This window comes from Orcinus orca, chromosome 21 (genome assembly GCF_937001465.1).
Source record: "Orcinus orca chromosome 21, mOrcOrc1.1, whole genome shotgun sequence".
In the NCBI taxonomy this organism is placed as follows: Eukaryota; Metazoa; Chordata; class Mammalia; order Artiodactyla; family Delphinidae; genus Orcinus; species Orcinus orca.
Genome location: NC_064579.1, coordinates 22917619 through 22931000, shown reverse-complemented (window position 1 = coordinate 22931000; position 13382 = coordinate 22917619). Strand labels below are relative to the sequence as shown.

The 13382-nt window shown below is 43.3% G+C and overlaps 1 protein-coding gene across 5 annotated transcripts in view; it reads left to right on the top strand.

The window, feature by feature from the left end:
• The first annotated feature begins 5580 nt into the window (after positions 1-5580).
• STOX2 (storkhead box 2) overlaps positions 5581-13382 on the top strand; it is a 157147-nt gene continuing 149345 nt past the window's right edge. Inside the window, exons 1-2 of one of the 5 annotated variants that reach the window (XM_033409270.2) lie at positions 5581-6736; positions 12924-12982. The gene's annotated coding sequence lies outside the window, so the exon portion shown is untranslated. Of the gene's footprint in view, positions 6737-7490; positions 9634-9659; positions 12983-13382 lie in introns of those variants that run through there. The other 4 variants (XM_033409275.2, XM_049704308.1, XM_033409272.2 and 1 more) reach the window with 4 other exon arrangements.

The following is a 13382-nucleotide window of genomic DNA, read 5'->3' as shown; positions in this document are numbered from 1 at the left end:
CCCACAGGTGAATAGGTTGTCATTAAGTGTAGTTAAATGACAGCTTACTAAATGGATCCTACTACCTAAAGCAGTTCTGCTTTGCAACGACCCTGTGTGTCAGCAAGGTGAGCTGTCCCACACTGATTAAATGATGCTCTATCTGGTTCTAGAAGAGAACCTCAGAGTTCAAGAGATGGAACTTTAGAAAGTAATCATGAAAAATAACTTTGTTGTTTTTGACAGCAGAATTGTTAATTGCAAAGAATATTTGCAATTCTTTGACTACGAAATTCAATCTTTCTGTGATTTAGTTCTACAAATTCAACAGATGTGGGATAAACATTTATTGAGAGCCAGCTGTGTACCAGGTACTATATGGTGATGAAGAGAAACAGTCAGTGAACAGAACTGTGGAAGTTCTTGCCCTCATGGAGCTTATATTCTCATGTGGTAATTCCAAACTGCTTCCACATTCTCACTGACAAGATGAAATAACTACTTAAAAAGTGTAAGCAATTCATTTGGCTGAAGTATCAGTGGATTTTCAAGTACATAAAATTGGGGGAAGGTAAAGCTATTAAGAAAGAAGTGTATATAAAAGTGAATTCTAGCTCATCATGTTCATACACATGTCCACTATTTAATAGCATAACAGAACTTTTTCTCTGCCTTAATATTTCAGGAGAATTCTTTCAGAATTATTAACAGATCGTTTTAACGATCTCATTTCATCTGGAGACTAAATAGAATTTGACAGCCGATAGCCAAAGTCAAGTTAAATGGACAAAGTATATAAATATCAATGATGTAAAGGTGTGTAATCCATAGACTAAGGTCTTGGGTAGCTTTCAGGTTAAAAAAAAACTGTATCTGTAAACACTTTAGCCGTGTCTTTTATGTTTAGCTATTAGGGTAAAGATGTATCTGAAACCACTAAACATTAACTGACACAAAGAAATATTGCAGGGTAATAATGCTGTGGTCCAGTGGCTAAAATATTCTTACTTTTTCTGATTTCTTGTGGATTGTAAGGGAGCAGAAGCTGAGAAGCAAATGAGAAGAAAGAATTTAGGGAGTGTTTTGTGAGGATTGCCTACCTGAAAATCAAACAAAGTAAACATGTTAAAAATAATCAGCACACATGTTCCTCTCTTAGTTATAAGAAGTAAATGCGGGCTGTTGAACTGTTGACTCTTCCTATTTCCAATCTCCCTAAACCCATTCCCTACCTGGTTTAAGCTTTACTGAAGCTTTTCCAGGACTGGATGGAATGACCTTCCCCAGCTTTGTAGGTGTAAAGTCCATCCAGCCAGTGATATTCCTTTGTCCATTCTCCCTCCCGGAAGTCGTCTCTCCCTCTTCTGGACTCCTGTATCACTTTTGCTGTACTTCTCTGTAAGTATTACTTTCTATTTTGTATTTAGCTGTGGTGGACATTTCTTATTGTCCCTTTTAGATTGTCAGAGAGTCATCCCTGTTTCTTATATACTGTAAGAACAGTATACAGTTTCTTTGCACCGTTATTCGCTAAATTGTCTTTAAATTTTAAATTTAAGAAATGTGAAAATAACTGACAAATCATGTTCTGTATTTTTGAATTTGGAACAGAAAAATTCCTTAGCACCAAGTTTGGAAACAAGCAAGAATTCTTGGGTTTGAAAGTAAAACTCGAAACAAAATGCTGGGTAATTAATCTTTTCTCTTTTTTTTAATATTGGTGCTTTTCTATTTAAGGAAAATATTATAATTTTTAAAAAGCCCTCTCTAAGCAGCATTTACTTCCTTCTTTTTTTGCGGTACGCGGGCCTCTCACTGTTGTGGCCTCTCCCGCTGCGGAGCACAGGCTCCGGACGCGCAGGCTCGGCGGCCATGGCTCACGGGCCCAGCCGCTCTGCAGCCTGTGGGATCTTCCCGGACCGGGGCACGAACCCGCGTCCCCTGCATCGGCAGGCGGACTCTCAACCACTAGCGCCACCAGGGAAGCCCTCAGGCCTTGTTTTTCTTGATTTTTGTGGTTGCTGATCTTTGTTTAGTGATTTTTCTGAAACGATTTTGTGAAGCCTATATTCTTTGTCATATACAGCCATTGATGTCTTTGGTTAGTGTAGTGTTCAGTTGGCAATTTTGACAGAGATTTCCTTAAACTTCTCAAACCAAAAAATAAAAAAGAAAGGAAAAGAAAAGAAAAGAAAAACGGAAGCGGAGGGGGAGGAGAGAGAGAGAAAAAAGAAAAAATTAAATAGCTAGTAGGCTGTGTGTGTTTGGAGCATGCCTTCAATTCTCACCATGCCATTTACAGCTCTGCCCTAGTTTTCACTTCCTGCTTGCACAGAGCCTGAAAGTCAGTTTGAAATGCAACATTAGGACCTTCTCTGATCTTTTCTGCGGGTATACCACGCATATGAACTTTTAGATTCCCAGGAACATGTAGGAGCTTTCAAAATCTTTATTTCCCAAAGTATCTCACTCTTACCAGGCTTTTTGGTACGTCTGTTGTTTGTCCCAAACAGTATCCTTTGCCCCAAGTGGCAGCAGATAATTCATTTGCCTTTAAACATTTTTGACAAATGCCTCTTGGGTACTCACCTCTTCACTCAGGGAGAGTTCAGAATTAGATGAAATAAACCTAAGACCTTTGCATCTGTCCTTCAGGGAGTCACCAGGCAGGTCAAACATAACCATAATTATTTGAAAACAACGTCTGCTCTGATCCTTCCAGCACCAGGAACCCACACCAGGGAAGTGGGTTGTGTCTTCAAAACCGCCATTGAGCTGGGTAAGGGGGCACGGGGCTAGGCAAGTCAAAATGCCACAAATCCTTCTTACTGACATTTAGCCACTTTCTTCTTGATTCTGTGTTCACCTGGTTGCTGTAAAGCTTTAGAGCAGATAAAGTTGATTCTAACAGTTTTTATTAGCTGTTTTGTGGAGGAACTGGCCCGTGGAATTCCCTCCTCCACTGTTTTCACTGTTGTCACTCACGTACTTTAAAAATATTATATATATAAAACAAAACATGTGTGCGAGCTAAGTGCCAATACCTTTGGTATAGAGCAAATTGGAGAGGAGAAAGATTGAATGAGAAGAAGGGAAAAGGAAACTGGGGGGATATTGACCAACCCAACCTCAGGCACCAAACACAGCACAGTCTTCTAGAAAGTTATGCAGTCCATGTGTCTGTTCTATTAGAGGAACAGAGTTTGGTTGCCTGTAATAGAAACTTGGCTAATACTGGCTCACACAGATAGGAATTTATTTGAATTACATAACAAGCAACCTGGGATGGATAGGCAAGGGCTAGGGAAGTAGCCCAATGATGCTGTCAAGAACACAGGCCCTCTTGGTCTTTCTCTTCACTGTCATTAGAACATTGGCTTGCACATCCTCTGTTGTTGCCTTTTGATCTCAAGATGGCTGCTGCAGCTCCAGCTATCTCCTGTGCATTCAAGGCAGAGAATTGGCACGAGCCCTTTTCCTGGTGTTTTTGTTTGTTTGGTTGGTTGGTTGGTTTTAAGTTGGGACAGAAAGCTGTCCTCAGAAGACATCTTATGTTTAATTAGCCATGAATAGGTCACATGCGTATTCCTTTCAGTCACTGGCCAAATTACCATGACAAGGTATGATTCTTTCCTTAGGGCTGAGGAAGGTCATGTGCTTCAAGAGATCAAAGAATCAGGGTTCTGTAAGCCAGGAAGAAAGAGGGAGGGTAGCTGTCAGGTAGGCAATGGACAGTGGTGGCCATGTGCAGAAACTAGGAGGAGTGGCAGATAATGGCGGGAAGTGGCTGCTTGGAAGGTCAAAATTGGAGCAAGCGCTCATCTTTATTGGGGGAGCAAGGGGGTGAGAAATGAAGATCAGGAAAACAAAGTGTCCAAGTTGTTATTTAATGGGGGTAAACCCAGAAAGGGTCGACATAGCCGAAGAAAGCCGAAGCCCGTGGCACTTCCGGAGCTGGAACAGGGGCCCGGAGCCCACGTCGGGGCCCAGATGGAGCAAATGGAATTCTGCCGAGTGCCTTGTTTCTGGCTCTGGTTTTCGCCTGGTGGGAGTTTACATTACATTTAGAGCTGGCAAGCAGTTTCTGGCAGGTGTGGCAATCTCCGGGCCCTTAGACAACCAGTCAACTCTGGGTATAAACACAGTGTGCCGGGGCTAGCAGATTCCAGCATTGAACTGGAGATTGGGGAAGGGTTTTTCAGGGCCAACTTGGGAAACTGGCAAGAGTCCCAAATTCAGGAGGAGCCAGACTTACTGGGCACTTAGCAGGACAAGAGCTTGGGAGCAAAGCTTAGGGGTGAAGCCCTGTTATTTGAGGGAGTGGAGGCAGGCTGGGATCAGGGAACTAGGAACCCTTTGATTAAAGCTGGGCCTTTAGGGAGGGACTGGTAGCCAGCGCTACCTGTTGTAAGACCCCTGGGCGGAGCTGGCTCGGGTTCAGTGCAAGGTCTCACATCTCAGGGTGCGACTGGTGGTGGGAATTGAAGGTTTGGCTGAAGCTGCTACAGACAGGGATCAAGTGGTCCCACTTTGGGAGGGAGAAGAAAAGATGTAGCTTCGTAGAGGACAGATACAAGAAATATTTTGGAGATAGCACTTATGGGACTTGGCAAGAGGAAGACACGTTGGCGTTTGAGCCTTGGTGGCTGGCTTTATCAAAAATATGGAATGTTTGGGGCTTCCCTGGTGGCGCAGTGGTTGAGAGTCCGCCTGCCGATACAGGGGACACGGGTTCGTGCCCCGGTCCGGGAAGGTCCCACATGCCGCAAAGCGGCTGGGCCCGTGAGCCATGGCTGCTGAGCCTGCATGTCCAGAGCCTGTGCTCCGCAACAGGAGAGGCCACAACAGTGAGAGGCCCGCGCACCACAAAAAAAAAAAAAAAAAAAAATGTGGAATATCAAAGCAGCAATTATTTTTGATGCTCAAACCCCTTGAGGTAGGGACATGAGAAATTGATTATGTGAGACTGGGCTTGGGAGAGAGAGGACCTCTGAAATAAAGGCTGGAGTCACCCACATCAAGATGGTGATGGGATTGAGACAGGATAGGGAAAGGGCGTGGGGAAGGCGTTCAGCTTCTATGACATGAAGAGAAACCATCTCCTCAAATCGTTGTCTTTGTTTCCTGTTTCTTTGATTTCCCCATGAATTCTTTTTCCAGATCGCTCATATTTCCGGTTGATTCTTCTTTCTTAATTTTTTCAGTTATACCCAATTTTCCCAGATATCTACATTTTCTTATGCCTAAAAGGTTTATTTAAATTCTTCAAGGATTAAAAAAAAAATCAGAGGATACCAACTTTCCCATCCCTTAGACAAGGATTTGTGTTTATTCTTTATGATTTCCCTTAATAGTAATTGCTATTTATGGATAACTCCCAAGATTCTTTAATGATAGTTCTTTCAAAAATGGCCAAAGAATAATGTGTTGCTGCTTCCTCCTTCATTCTGTAATCATGCAGGAAATGGGAGGAAGGGAGATGCAGTCTTATCACACCCATATCAAAATACTCCTACAGCTTCAACCTTCTGACGGCACCCTGTAGCTTGGAAGGAGTGTTCCTTTAAGCCATGAAGGATTCTTTTTTCTGTACTAAGTTAGAGGTGGGCTTTTCAAGATTTATATTAATAAGGAAAAAGGAAAATAATTAAAATCAATATCATAAAATAGATGGTTTCATAAGCTGGTGTAAGAGTGCCTAAGTACAAGTAATACATAGGAGAAAGGTGTATGTTCTCAACAGTCAGAACGGCTAAATCTTTATTTGAACCTGTGATTTTGGGGGTAGAGGTGTCCACTAGTTTTTCAAACACATGTGGCAAATGTAAAGAACTTTCCAGAACTGAAGTCAAAGCTATAGGTAAGGTAACCAAGTGTTGATGAGGTCAGGACACTTTTGAGAGGAAAAGTCAGTGTTGGGAATAATTTCGCACTGGAACTGTTCACCCGGTGAACTGTTCAAAAAATAGGACTTAAGATCACCCGAGTTCTAGACCTCAATAGTTTGTTCACAGGTCACATAATTTAAGGTACAATGAAATGAAAGTCAGGCATTTCCTCCTGTTCTGGCCTCTAAGTTGAAGTGCTGTTTCGTTATGTAAAATACAGGTGGTTCAAGGGCCTGGAAATGCCGAAATGAGATTTTCTTAGTCGTTAGCCTTTTCCTGTTGCTTTTCTAGTCAAGGTGACGGTGTTTGGAGACCATGCTGAGTGGATTCAGGGCCCAGCCCTGTAGGTACTTAATGACTTCAGTGTGGGCTTTTAATCTCCTGCCCAAGTGTTATCTTACTTGCCCAGACAAGCCTTCCCCATTCTAGGAGAGTGTGGGAAAATTAACACTGCCAGAGCAACTGGGGGAAGGAAAGAAATGTCTGAAGCTAGTAATGCATTGCATTAGTATTTATTTTAATGCGGTCTGGAAACGTACGGCTTGAAATCTCTGTGTTGCTTAAGGAGAGACCAGCACCCTTCCATGGAGGTAAAAAAAGAAAAAGAGGATTGAAAAATATACAGAGCATAGCAATCTTTACTGCTGGAGCTAGCTCTCAGGAAACCTGAAGTGCTGAATGTAATAAAATGTTGACAGGAGTTTCACTTAACATGCGGGAACTCTGGACCAGAACGACATCTTTGGCACCAAAGGAAATCAGGAGAATAAAGGCAGTCGTCAGGATTTGAAGTAAAGCCACAGATTATTACCATCTGTACATTTTCCAGACCCCGTGCAAAACCAGAAAGCCAGGACCCAGACCGGAGAGTAAGTATATCGAACTCTGGGGTATGTTGTTACAGGGAAGAAACTCAGAAATTGGTCTGAATTTTAAGTACAGTGCTTCATAAAACCTGACAATTTTTTTTTTTGTCTGGTGGCCGTGTCCTAATAATTCATTTGTGGAAAATCTGGAACATCAGGAGGAGTTATTTGTGTGTTTCTTGTGGGAGCTACCATTGTTATAAACCTTTATTATACCAGGGCTTCGTACTCTCATGGTTTCTCTGTAAATGTGGCATTATTTGTAAATTGCTCTCCAATTTCAGATTGTTCTTATATAGTGTGTTTTCGTGTTCTTTCCAGAAACTTGTGGAAAGATCTTCATGGGACACATTTCAGTGTTTGGATACATGATTGGTTCATCACTGTCAAATATCACTTAGCTAGCATTTTTCTGTTTATTATCCAAAAGAAGGTACTTTCAGATGAGCCTGCATTAAACATCTTTAGATTAATTTTCTGCCTCATGTTGACCGACATTATAATTTGAGCCAACAGCTACCTTCCCTACGGTTGAGACCTGTATAGAGGCTAAGCATAAAACACAAAACTTTTGGATTGTGTGTGCTCTCATCAGGGCTGATGTTTCTGCAGAGATCTTGGACCTCAACTTGTAAAGGCTAGTCCTTGAAAAGCTAGATTCACTGAGGGGGGGCTGGGGACGGGGGAGGGAAGAGGGGAGATGAGCTTATCCGTTTTCTATGAAAAGAGAATGTATATTTTAAAATAACAAGTAGTGAATAAGAGAGGCCAGTGTATCTAAAATGTTTACATAAAAGAGTTAAATCCTATGGCAATGGGACCATTAGGTAAACTATTTGACATCTCTTTAAGAAATAGAAACTTTCTTATAAATGGGTTGGCTATAAAGCTCTGAGAATAAAATTTAATGGGATGGTTTTAACTTGGAAATAGCAATTAATGACAGATTGCAGAAGTCAGCCAATTAGTTGTCACTTACTGCTTTTCTATCCAACACATATGAAAGATTGTTTATAAACAGGGAGTTTTTTTTAACGTGCACACGAATTTCGTATAATACTTGGCAGCTCCTGGCTAGTTTGGCAGCATTAAAATCTTAGCTCTCAGACTAGTCTTCTGGATATGAAATGTTCCATGGATAGATTTGTTCTTTCCTTGCAAGCCTGTAAATCTTAATGTTTAGCAAGACATTCTTCTCTGCAATGTTTTTCTTCGGTCAACTTAAATTCTCAGCCTAATTTAATATGAAGTGTTTGGCCAAATTAAAATGAGGGAAGGGTCCCACACCTGTTGAACCCTAGGTTAGCCACTACATTGAATCACACACATGGTGCTTAATTCTGAAAACTACTCTTCCCAATGTTCATGTTGCAATTAAGGTGTGTATATGAGTCTCTCTTACTGCAGGGTGTGCTTTCTTGTTAGGACAGCCCAATCCATTTCTTTAATTAATGATGCAGATTCTTAGTTCATAGACCAGTCTCAGGGGAGTAATTTAACATATGTGAAAGGGCTCATAAGGCTTTCTGGACTCTTGGGTCCTATTTGATAGATTATTGCTTCAATATATTAAATGGACCCCAGTGTTCTAAAAACAGTCATATAATTTCCACATGTTCATTTTTTCTTGCTGGAAGGTGTAACTTACAGCAAGAGTAGCTTAGAAATCCTGGAAGGTGTAACTTACAGCAAGAGTAGCTTAGAAATCCAAGCTTATTCTTGAAGAAAAACTAATAGGCATGTTTAGCAAACTTTTAAAAATATCTGTGTGGGAAAATCTTCAGTGAAGTTTATGAATATGTTTCTAACATATTTTAAAATGTCTGTGTAAACATCTTAAAGCTTAAGAGAAGAAGTGCTAAACTGGCATAGTTGATTTCTCCTCTTGCAAAATACTAGTGAGCAGCAAGGTCATATTCGGCAGAAGGTATAGTTGGAATGACGGGTTGAGGAATGTCAATGATTTGTCTGGAGGTGCGCGAGTGTGTGTGAACCCTTCACCTCCATCCTGGCTTCTTTTTTTTTTTTTTTTTAATATTTATTTATTTATTTGTCTGCGTCAGGAATTAGTTGCGGCATGCGGGCTCTTCCATGTGGCACGCGGGCTTAGTTGCCCGGTGGCTTGTGGGATCTTAGCTCCCCGGCCAGGCATCGAACCTGCGTTCCCTGCATTGGAAGGTGGATTCTTAACCACTGGACCACCAGGGAAGTCCCCATCCTGCCTTCTTTTTGAAGTGACATTTGGCATTTTAGCTGCTTAGTGATGCCAGCTCGATAGGAATCTTGAGTTCATCATGCAAATTCTGGGACCGCTTGGGTCCCAGCTGCTCCAATGTGGGTCAGGAGCAGGGCAAGCCTCGCCGAAGCTGGCAGCTGCCTTGGCAGGTCTGTTCTGAGTCAGCTTCCCGTCTAGAGTTTCACTCCTGGCCTGGCTGGGGGCTCCCTGATTGGTTTGCGTGGCGTCTTGCTGCAGGGATGTACCTCTCACGGAAACGTCCTAGGTGTGCACCCTGGGACCCAAGCGGGCCAGCCCTAGGAGATCTGTCTCCAACCAAACCAAAGGGCCACCCAGGGATCTGCCTACCTGGAAGCCGCCGTGGCTCTCAGCCACTTGTCCCCAGCTTGCCATAAGATAATGGGGGTGTTTTGCTCTTAGGGAAAAAGGGAAGGAAGGTGTCACGTTGCTACTTTAAAAATAGTGTTGTTTTTGCAGTGGTGTCTGTTGAAAAGTTATCGCATATGTATTCCATGTCGGTAGCTCTATTCTCTTTGAAACTTATCCTATGGGATTTAAGCTGTCGACTACCAACTCTCATCGAGAATTTGCTATGGAAAGTCCTGAAGGTTTGGTCCGTGCCGTCTAAATGAGGAGAGAAGGCACAGGAACAGCAGCGAATAATGTGAGTGTATAGTTAGAGCCAGGTTGTCTGGTGCCGGCCCGCATGCTGCAGGGGCTCAGAGGACAGAGATGCAGCCAGCCTTCCTCGTCCGTCTCAGCGGTAATCCTGCCTCCTGCGAGGTTACCCCAGCCCCGCCAACTCCCACTGCAGCCTAGACCCTTCGCGTCCCGTGTACTAACATGTCAGGATCCCACCTCTGTGATTTTGAAGTCCTGCCCTGACTCAGCTTCTCCTCGAGCTCTGTTCTTCTACCTCTGCGCCACGCTACTTAAAAGACTGTGGTGCTTTCGTTCTCTGTGAAATTATTCTCCCCCGAACCACCAGTAACCTAGGGATGGATGAACTTTTCTCCAGCCCTGTTCCACTAGCTCTCAGCCACGGCGGTGGTTGTCAGTCTCCTTTTCTGTTTTGCTCGTCCTTGGTTTCTGGAAAGTTGCTTTGTTTCTGTTTGGCATCCGTTCTATTGGCAGTACTGCTCCGCCCACACTTAGGTGAGAATTTCCCAAGTTTCAGGCCCGCCGGTCTCCCTGTTTTCGCTGTCGGATATGCCCACTCACCTCCTTGAGCTGTCACCGTAGAGGACTCGCTCATCCACTTCTCCAACATGTATTAGGTGCCTCGGCACCAGGCGTCCACCTAGGCGTTGAGGGTGGCACAGTGACACGACAGGTGGGTGCCCGCCTCCTGGAGCCTGTGGTCCAGGGAGGAGGAGAGACAGGTACCTAGCTCACGTCAGTGCAGTCGGGAAGCCGCCCCGTGGGGAGGCATACTGGTCCTATGCGAACCCCTGGGGGCACCTGACCCGGAGCCCTGACCTCTCTCTTGAACTGCAGGCTCTCCTGGGTGACCTGTCGCCACCTCAAACACACCGTGTCTAAGAGGAAATGATCTTTTCCTCCAAGTTATGTCCCCCCCATACTGTTCTGTTTCTGGCAACGGAACCAGCTTGTCCCCTACCTACTTAGGCTGGAAACCTGGGTGTCACGCAGATTTCTGATTGCCCTTCAGTTCCTCACCCTGTCACTCACCTGCTTGTGTCAGCAGCTCCTCCGTAATCGCTCTCAATTCTGCTCCCTACTTGCTATTCCCATTGCCGCTGCCAGTGGCCCAATCCTCACGACTGCCTTCCCGCCCTCTTTAATATTTATGAATAGGCTATTTACTGATTCAGAGGAGGTTTACCAAAATTACCCAAGTAGCTCATGTTCATGGTGGAAACATTTTAGAAAATGCAGATAAACACAGAGAACGAAGGAAAGAAAGAAGGAAGAGAAAAGTCACGTTTCACCACTCAGATAACATTCCTGTTGAAGCTCTGACATTTAACCTCCTAAACTTTTCTCCACGGTATCCACATATGAAAATATTCTCATATGTAAAAGTGTGAAAAATATCTTACAAACTGTGATTCTATTCTCTGTACTGTTTTGGAGCCTACTTTTTTTTTTGTATTTAGTCTATATATGTTCGTTCTCCGACGTCTGTAAATATAATTATTTGTAATAATTTTTCATGGCTGAAATAATTTGTACTTTAATCCATACACCATTTCAATCATTGGTACACCACTGCTAGGTCACCTTCTTGAAGCATTTTTCATTCTTGCTATTCTTCCGTGCAGAAAACCATCAGTGGCTTCCTGTTGCCTGCACACACACACACAAACACACACACACACACCTTCCTCTTTATATAGGGCGGTTTTTCTGACTTTCTTCGTCTTCAGTATTCCTTCCCTCATCAGGAATAAGCTTAAACCACATTTTGGTGGTTATCATACAAGAACCCCTTATATGGTACATCTTGCAGGACGGAGGGACCTCCAGAATGACGGAGGGACAGTCATTGGCATGTCTCCAGCACCTCGCTCAGCACCTTGCTTCTCCCCCCGTCCATTCTCTCTTTTCCTTCACTGCTGTCCAGTGTCCTGGGGCTACCGATGTGACCAAGGCCCCTCTGAGCCCCGGCTCCTGTGCAATGAGAGTGGGGGACAGCTGTGTCAACACACAGATGCAATAGGGCAGGACCATAGTGCCATGGCGGCAAAGGGCTCTGATGGGGTGACCTCGGAGCTAGTCTTGAAGTGCGCCAGGAACTTACCAAGTTAAGCTGGTGATCAAAGAGGATGGGGGAGAGAAGTCTGCAAAATGGGGCGCCATGGGCAGTCCTTGGAAGGAAGGCGGCGAGCTGGAGTGCGGGTGTGGGTAAGGCCGTGGTGAAAAAGAGATGGCAGGTCCAGGCGGGCAAGGGCCTCTGCAGGGAGCTCTCAATCCACCCAGACAGTCTTCATCAGGCCAGTTAAATGGTGAAGCACAGAGAAGCAGCCTGGCCCTTGCTCCCCAGGAAGTCATGATAGAAACCAAGATCGAGTTCTGTGTTTTTATGATTTTGATATTATAAGTCAAATCTGGAAACCCAAATGTTACTGGGCAATCCAGCTTATTTTATTGAACTGACTGGATTTGTTTTTTTCTAGGGTAGCAAAGACTAGAAAGCCTTTATGATGTCTAAGACTTCATTTTCTTCATCTCAATATTTCTTTTATTAGGATTAGTTCATGTCAGTTTTATTCACTCATATAAAGGCAGTTTAGTGTGTGTGTGTGTGTGTGTGTGTGTGTGTGTGTGTGTGTTTACATATTTGTCAACACATTAAAGCTAGGCAAAACTGTAACTATACCTCTCTGGGGAAGAAGCGAAAACCCTTTTTGCTGTTCAAAGGTAATACATAATTCTACAATTAGATATCTGTGTTTTTAAAATCACATCCCTTTTTGCTGATGTCTGTACCCATTTTGTATTTAGTTCACTGTGAATTTTTAACTCAAAGAAAATAACTCACTCCAGCTTTTGAATAAGGAGACAAGGAATTATTCAAGCTTCACAAATAGAATCACAGCGTTTTAAATTGTGAGGGATTTTCCATTTAGTCCAACCTCTTCATTTTACAGAAAAGGAAGTTGAGGCCGTCATAGGTGAAGCAATTTGCCCAATGTGATGCAGCTAATCAGCGTCTCAGCCAGAATCAGAATCCATGATTTCTGGCTTCCAAGTCCCATGACCTTTCCATTGCCCAATGCCTCCATCCTACTTAAAAAAAAAAAAAGGAAAGGAAGAAAAAAAAAAGAAATGGAGAATTGAGCTGACACATTGCTTTAATTCTCCTGCTTCTTTACAGAGTGTGAAAAATCCTGATGTACTTTAAAAGAAACATTTAAAAATGTATCCGGACTTGTGAAGAAGATCAGGAATATTTGTGATATGCTAATTAGAACGTATCTCATTATGCAGGAAACAGGAAACTTGGCAGAGGGAGATGCTTTTCAGAGTAACTTAAGAAAACTTCAAAGGTAGGACAAAAGAGTGTTCTTTTTATTTATTTGATAATGTGTGGCTGCCATCACATTTCTGATAGGGTCTGACACCTTTATAATAAGCCCCATAGAAACTGGGGGGATCTGTCAGACCCATGGAAGGAAAAGTAAACAATTTCATTTCCATCTGAGTTTCCTCAGATGTAAGTGAGGGCCTTTCCCACAGGGCTCACCTGCCAGGCTTCTTCCTGTAGAAACTTGTCTGTGCTACCATTAGTCATTGGCCGAGGGATTATATTTTGGCAGCCACGCTAATCACTCCAAGGTGACCCACTAGTTGGAGAAACAGATCCTTCTCCGTTCTTACGGAACACGGATCCAATGATGTGAGTCGTTATTTGGGGGAAAAACGATCAAAGTGTATTTTCTCCCCAGG